An 8,395-nucleotide genomic window follows, 5' to 3' on the forward strand; every position below is an offset into this window, starting at 1 on the left:
GATTTGTTCTAATAGTGTTTGTAAATAGGATATCATGTCTGCATCTTGTACGGCAATTAACCACTAGGAAGAATGTATGCAATGTGTTAATTATTGAAACTGTCCTACCAATTTGGTTTGAAACTGTCTCATTGCTATTTGTTTCTCAATAAATTATGGAAAAAAGTGTGCTGTGTAGTAATGTCTCTGGCCAGCATTAGTAAGGATTGCAGAATGCAGACACACCTAGATTGAGATTGCAATGAGATATTTATTTTTCTGTGGCAAACTATTTCCATTTAAAAATTGCTCTTCATTTTTCTCAACTTATACTCACTCAATTTGGGGAAATTTTTGTTTAAGTAATAATATCTTTCAAATCTAGAATGTCCTTTTTTTGTAGTTCTGATGGTCTATTCTTTATTTGAACAATAATTGTCATAATTTATTCTGAAAGTTCTTATAAGTTCCTCAATATTTTATGATTTCTTTCTTTTTTATGTATTTGGCACAGGGTCTCACTACATAGCTCAGACTTGAAGTGATCCTCCTGTTTTCAGACTCTCCACCACTGAGATTATAGTTGTGCACCACCCCCCACCAGACTTGGGGGCTTGCTCACTTGCAGGGCGGGCCCCGCATGGTGTGTGGTGCTGAGGGTTGAACCTTGGTCCTTTCAGGTGCCTAAGCAGGCACTTAGTGCACTGAGGTGTCTCTCTGACCCTAATATTTTTATAAATGATGTCAAACATTTGTCTGCTAAATTCAACTTTTGGGCCTACATAGACAGAATTGCTATTGCCTGCTTTTGTTTTGTTTTCTTTCCTGAATATAAATAATGCATCCTTACTTCTTTTCGTGATTTTTGTATCTTGTCAAAATATGGTATTTTAAGATCTTATATGAATTTTGATTTATTATTTTACTTTTAAATCCTTAAAGTTGTAATTATTTAAAACCTCTTAATATACTAAATAAACATCTCTTATTGGCCCACAACTACTTATCTTGCTCAGACTCTTAAATATTTTCTAAATATGTTTAATACTATTTGTTATTTTCAAGTTGGCTTCCAGGAGTTGTCAAACTTTCCTCAAGCTTACTTGTCAGCAAATTATTTGGACAGAGGATTTGGTCCATTATGTCAGGCCAATAAGGTTTCTAACTTCTGCTGATCTTGTACATGATTTGGAGAACACTTTCAAAGTTCAGTCAGTTCTTCCATTTACATCTACCTCAGCTTAGATTTTTCTCCTAACATTTTTGGATTTCTACTTGCCCTTTGCACCAATTTTTCAAGTTGACCTGCACTTGCGTTAAATGGAATAGAATAAATACAAAAAAGATACACATGATTTAAACTCATTAGTATTTAAAAATATTTTAAAACTATCAATGTAGTTTTACTGCTTGAATTATGACAATGCCATATGAGCTCACTAAATTTTCTCTAACACTGTTCCCTCACTTACACCCATTGTGTTGACAAACTATGAGAATGTTGGGCAAAAAGATGCTGATGGATTGCACAGAAGAATTGCTATAATGAAGGGCATGTGTTTAGAATGTCAATGAACAAAATTTCAACAAATTGAGTAGTAGAAATCTAATTGACTTTTATTTGCAGTTCATGAACTGGTCAGTGTCCAGTACAAGAATAGAAAGCATTCCATGGAGTATGACAAAACTATCACTTTTATAAAGGTAGCTTAAACAGAGGCAAGGACATAGCATGTTTCAAAAAGCATATTGGATATCATTAGTTTACTTGAGGTTTATTTTCTGTGCAATGTTAAGAGGAGGGGACATCCTTTTCAGGAGAGCTCAGGTAGCCTTTTGGATCAATTGCTATGAATCCCCTGTGTTTTTGAAAGTGGTCTGTCTCTGTGTTCTATTTGATTATAGACCCACTGGTATGATCAGTCCATCTGGACTTGGTCTGGTATGCTGGGTCCTAGAAAAGAATTCAGACCAAAAGAATACCCTCTGAGAAATTTCATTTTCAGTGGTCTGTGGAATGGTCTAAGTTATTTTCTTTCATTGCTGGGACAAAATAAATGACACCACAAATTAATGAAGGAAAGTTTTATTTAGTTCAGTTTGTGGAGGTCTCAGTCCATACTCAGCTGTCTCCAAGGAAGAGTGACACATGACAGAGGACAGCACTTCATGGTGGCAGAAAACCTCAAAGAGCAAAGGTAAAAGGGAGCAGCAGCAGCAGCAGTGACAGAGCCAGGCCTCTCTCCTTGCCTTATGTTGCTATCTGCCTCAGTCTCGGTGTAGCACTCACCCATAATCCCAGAAGTACCCAGGCCCATAATCTCAGCCTTAGATCATGAATTAACCACAAACTTTAGAATGATGCCACAATGACTGCATGAGTCTTTGCGGGGGGACAACTATACACAAACCATAAGAGGAACCATGTCACTTATGGTGTCTGTTTATCCTCAAATGGAAAAATCAATCAGTTGGAAAGCAGAAAAGAATTAGACTCATTAGATATAAAACAGAAAAATAGTACGAAAAGTATAGTAAATAAAATTCAAGTAGAGGTGAATTGTTCAGGTCTGTTTTATTGAAATTTGCTTCTGGGAATGGTATGTATTTGGCTGATATAAAATATGCAGTCATAATTTTAAATGGACTCATTGTTGCACTCTTGCTGAATGTTAGTAGTCCTCTCCATAGAGTAGGTTAGATGTGATAAATGAGACCAAATATATGACAGGAAATCTAGGTGAGCCATATATATATATATATATATATATAATTTTTGTCTCATCATACGCAGAATGCAGTATTACATATGAAACACTAAAATCTAGAAACTCAGGCTTTATAAGATACTGTTCATTTATGCACAAAATGAGTATTTGATGGTTAACCTACTTAAGTGAAAATTGCTCAATTTAATATATTGTGATGTATTTTCCATTTAAATAAGTTGTTTTCAGAAAAATAAGCAAGCATCATGTACATTATTTCTGATAAATAGAACCTTTCATATTTTATAATGTAAATCTAGACAATATCTATTGATAATATTGAAATATAGTTTTTTATGATAGTAGTGCAAGGCACTTCTACAACTGATATGAACTTTTAGGATTATCAAAGTAAAAAGCAAAATTCTCATTTATTCTTGTTTCTGGAGGAATCATAGCACTTTCTGAAGACAGTCTCATTTTTAGCATTCTGAGTATATTCTGTTCTTTCAAACTCCCATTCTTTTTCTTATTGTTATTGTTATTACTATTATTATTATTACTAGTAGTAGTAGTTTGATTGGCTCCTTTACATCAGATTCTTTGTAGATATAATACAGCTAATCTACTGGATATTTGTAATCAGATACTTATATGGTTGATGCCTTTTTGTAAGAGTTAAATGCTTATAGAAATAACTTAAAGGTCAAGAACAACATTATTGTTAAAAGGTGATTGAAAATGTGCCTTTCGCATTTACTTGTTTAAAATGGTCACTTGGGGAGATTTGTTTTCCACCAGGAGTACAGAATCATTCAATTTGAAAGATGACCTTAAATTTTAGCATTATCACGTTTCCTTTAGATTCAGCACCTAGAAAGATTTCCTTGTTAAGTGAATGAAGAACCCATTCAAAAAGATAACATCAGATTGCCTCATGGGATACTGAGCAGCCAAGGAAGCCATTGATGTAAGTGCACACCCGCTTCTATTTCCATGTTCCTTACACTTTGTCTTTGTATTTTTTAAAAAAAAATGAATAAGTGAATGAATGAAGATTTGTATTTCATGTCACATATGACAAGAATTTTAGGAACACAGGAAAATTGTACACTCAATTGATTTTTTTCTTTTTATGTTAATTTTTGTGTCAGTGTTTTGGTGCTCTATTCATTTTGTCTATTATGACTTATCAGCAAGAAAGGAGAAAGTTGTTCCCTTAACTACTGTACTGTGTTTTTAAATTTTCAAACTTTAAAATATAATATGTACACTACATAAATTTTTACATGTAAATCACTTGACCTCAGAGTTTCCAAAGAACCCACTGGAAATTTGCAGAGCCTTCAGTGAAGAATATATGTGCTAAATACCAGTTAAGAATATGTGTGCTAAATTATCACTGGAAGCAAAATTATAGGAACTGAGAAGAAGAGATGATTGGTGAAGCATGGGGCAAAGAGTCATCTCCAGCATGTTTACTGGTTGGATTTATTGTCTAAGAAGGTCAGATGTGGAGTCTATCCTTTATCCAATGTGACCCACTCAGAGAGATTTTTCCTAGTAAGTTCCACCTGACAAATTTTGAAAGAAAATTTTGTGGATTGAGATTGAGTCATGCACCATTAATTTTTTTTTCCAGAACCAGGTATTGAACTCAGACTCTTGCACTTGTCAGGGAAACGCTTATTCTACTGAGCCATCTTGCCAGCCCAAATTATGCACCAACTTGGATTCTTTCTTTTTCTCTTTCTTTCTTTCTTTCTTTCTTTCTTTCTTTCTTTCTTTCTTTCTTTCTTTCTTCTTTCTTTCTTTCCTTTTTTTGTAATGTATGGCATAGTCTACATGATATTCAGGGTCTCACTACTAGATCAGACTCTTAGTGATCTGCCTGTTTACAGCCTCCCAAGTGCTGGGATTGCAAGTGTGCTACCATGCCCAGTCTCAATCACCATCTCAGAGTGCCCCAGGGGTGGGGCTGGCACGGCAGGCCCAGTAATTGAATGCCCAGCCCCTGTGCCTGCTTTCAGGTATTTTAATCCACTGAGCTATTTGGCCAGCCCTTGGACACAACTTTAACTCAGAAAGGGATCATCAGAAACATAGCCAAGGGGTAGAATAACTTACCAAAAGTCAAGAGGATATCCAGGGGCTTCTAAGCCAATGGAAACAACAAACATCATATTTAAGAATGAAGCATTAAGGACTGTCCAGTTAGAGGTGAGGAAATGGCAGAGTTTGTGGTCAGCAGCAATTATACTGATTATGTGTGCTACAAGTTTCTATTGTTAAAGTGTGGCTGTAGTAATCGCTATGTGATGAATAAATATAATTTTAGTTTTTTATGGCTAATAAATCAATTATTTAGAATGCCATTTGCCCTCACAAGTATTTTGGTCTCAGAAAGCTGTGGCTTTTCCCACATATTCATAATTATACATCCAGCACTGGAGCCTGGGGCTTATTCTTTCATAGTGATTCTTCTCAGAGCAGGGAAGAGTTCCATAGCTCCTAAGGAAAAGTCAAAGATAAGGCATTTGTGTCCATCCTTTGCCCAACAAGAGATTTATCTAATAAATTACCCTTTTTAATGCCCTTTTAATTCATGCTTAAGAACACATCAACTAAAGATTTACACTACTCTGTAGCTGGGATTGCCTTCTATTACAGAAGCCACAATAGTACATCAACAGGACTTGTAGTAAACCCTGACTCATATGCATCTAGTAGTAAGATACCAGAAATGACTACAGGCTCAGAGGAAAAAAATCAGCCCACTTGAACTTCTAAGAGATGTACAAACAAGTAATAAAGACTGAAGTAAATCTCAAGTCCTTCAATGACCAAACACATGTCATACACCAATGTGTTTCAAACAGTTAAGGAACTTGGTGTCATCTAGACATCAAAATGAGCTACTGTAAAGCAAGTAGATAGTCACCAGTATGAATTATCTCTTAGTGAATTTAAATTAGCAATTTAAGAAGAGTTAATAAGTTTGTAACAGAGAAAAAGTAGACAGTACTCAGAGTAAAAGAGAAAATGATCAATTTTCAAACAAAACTCAATGACATTAAATCTATGAGTAAAATTTAAAATTAAGAGACCTCAATAATAAGTCAAGCAGAAAAAAAATTAGTGCACTTGATAACATGCTATTTAAAATACACAAAGGATATAAAGGACAGACTGAAGTTTATGAGAATTTTGGAATAGCATTGGAAGCGCAAATGTTCAATTTATTGCAGTTCAGAAAGGACATGGACTATTAAAGGGATATAATGCTGATTCAAAGAAACAACTGTTGTACACTATTGGTGCAAGTATAAATTACCATATCCATGATGGAAAGAATATGGAAATTTCTCAAAAAAATACTAGGCTGGGAGCTTCTGAGGCTCAAATTAATTATAACTGAGGGGGCAGAATGAAGCCTCATTGCCTAAAGCAGTCAAGCTATTCATAAACTTCTTCAGTTTATCCTTTGTACATTTTAAATGGCATGTGGCCATCTCTTAAGCATACTGACTTCATTATTTGGATTGGTGTAGCAAGAAGCAGAACTGTTGAATCATTTAGTAGTACTGTAGGGGTGTGTTAGTCTCTACATAGTCTCTATTGGAAAACAATGAGAGGATTAAGAATGTGCATGGTAGAATAGAAACCAAAACTGTGTCCTCCAACTGATCCAAATGATACATGGGGCAAAACATATGATACCTAAACCTATGGTTGAAATGAAAGATCATTTTGTTGAATGAAATCATACAAAAACAGAAAGACAGACACTATACAACTTTAATTATTAGTGTCTAAAAATAATTGGTCTATTACAAATTACCAGCTGCACTGCAGTAGCTTAGTTCACAGGTATCAGTAGATATAGTTAGTCAGGGTGAGAATCTTTCCAATTAACTGCTAGATTAAAGAATCTTCTGAATATTCTCTGGATCATTGCCTTGCTCATCTTTTACATACAACTGCATGGCTTGACATCGTCATGTTTCCTAGATCATGACCTTTCCCTCTCTTGATTAGTTAGTCCTTGAGATCCTGCTTTCCTTTTCCTTGTATTATATCTCTCTACTTGTATTTCTTCTTTGGAGTTCTTATACTAGGGAGACTGTACGATATACGTCATGTACCTCGGCAGTGTCCCAAATTTCCTGATCAAGAAGATTATGGGGCCAAAGAGGAAAGTGATCAATGACGTAGAGTGTGCCTAAGGAGAGTCACATGGGGAGAAGACACTCTCTCAGGCTTTCACAGAGAGCACATTGGCCAAGCAATGGCCGTGACTCATCCACATAGCTGACACTGACAAAAGTTCTACAATCTGAGGTACAGGATCTCAGGATAAATCCTGAGGGCATTTCACTGACCTTCTCAGACCAAAAAGCTACAACTCTTGTTGCATAGGTCCTGCTTTACCTTGGTCTTAACCATCCAGTAGAAAAGTATGAAGACGAAATATAGGAAATAAAGCCATGCTGTTATGTTGAGCTGTGGGGGACTCAGGTCAATAATTTCTGACATTGCCAGTTAAACAGAAGACCCAATGCTATTATGGGCTACTGGACTCTTTTAGAATATTTTGCTGAGTTTACACACCTATAATATTCAATAACGGAACTTAGAAAAAATGGGGCATACCGATGAATGTCTATTTTGTATCTGTGTATTCAAAGTGGTTAGGATAGATATATAGTTGCATTCTCTTAATGAATAGAATGATTTGTTCTAATGGTGTTTGTAAATAGGATCACAAGTCCACATCTTGTACAGCAATTAACCACTAAGAAGAATATATGCAGTGTATTATTTATTGAAACTGTACTTCCGATTTGATTTGAAATTGTCTCATTGCTATCTGTTTATCAATAAAACTTTGAAAAAAATAATTGGTCTATACAACAGTCTCTTCACCTTCTTGGCACCAGTGACCAGTTTTTCTTACAAGGCATTTTTTTCTCTAAGCAGTATGAAGTGTGGTCTCAGGGTGCTTCAAGCATATCATTTTTATTGCATATTTTATTTCTATTACTATTAATATATAATAAAATAATATGATATAATGTGCATCATGTGTTAAGTATTATATTATCTTTTGCAAAATTAATTCACCTCTTTTATTAACAAATTGATTGTGGATCTGTTCCTTCTCTGTTTGGGATTCTTTTATAGTTGGGAAATAGTGCTACTTGCAAGCTGAAATAGATGATCTTATAGCGACTGGGAGAAGAAGGCTTTGGATCAATTACTTTCAAAATCTCTGCTAACATTTCATCATATAAAAAAGTCCCAATGTTTCCTATATAAGGACAGATGCAAGTTTTTCTTTGAATGCAACCACTTTATCTGCCAACTTAAACATAGATTATATCTTCCCCTGAATTGAAAGATTGAATTCATTGAGCAGGTCGACTAGGCAAAATAAGCAAGTTTTGTAACTCAATTTTGTTGCTGAAATCACTGAAAGCAATAACTAATTCACTAAAAGAAAATTCTGAATGTATTCTCATAATTGAAAAGTGCTGGGGCTGGAGAGATGGCTCAGTGGTCTAAAGCACCTACTTAGAACAAGTTCAGCGAAGCACAGGGACCACGGTTCAATCCCTCAGCAGCACATGCCAGCCAGCCCGCCCCCTGGTGGGCTGAGCTGGCCACACACCTCTCTCTCTCTCTCTCTCTCTCTCTCAAGGAGGGAT

The 8,395-nt window shown here is 35.4% G+C and overlaps 1 long non-coding RNA gene across 1 annotated transcript in view; it reads left to right on the forward strand.

Annotated features, from left to right (window-relative positions):
* The window catches only part of LOC111814609, a 12,715-nt gene that overhangs the window by 3,431 nt on the left and 889 nt on the right, over positions 1-8,395 (forward strand). The window contains exon 2 of the long non-coding RNA XR_002819552.1: positions 3,552-3,657. This is a non-coding gene — a long non-coding RNA (uncharacterized LOC111814609). The remainder of the gene's footprint in view (positions 1-3,551; positions 3,658-8,395) is intronic.

The sequence above is a fragment of the Octodon degus genome, unplaced genomic scaffold (assembly GCF_000260255.1).
Source record: "Octodon degus isolate 3935 unplaced genomic scaffold, OctDeg1.0 scaffold00375, whole genome shotgun sequence".
NCBI lineage: Eukaryota > Metazoa > Chordata > Mammalia > Rodentia > Octodontidae > Octodon > Octodon degus.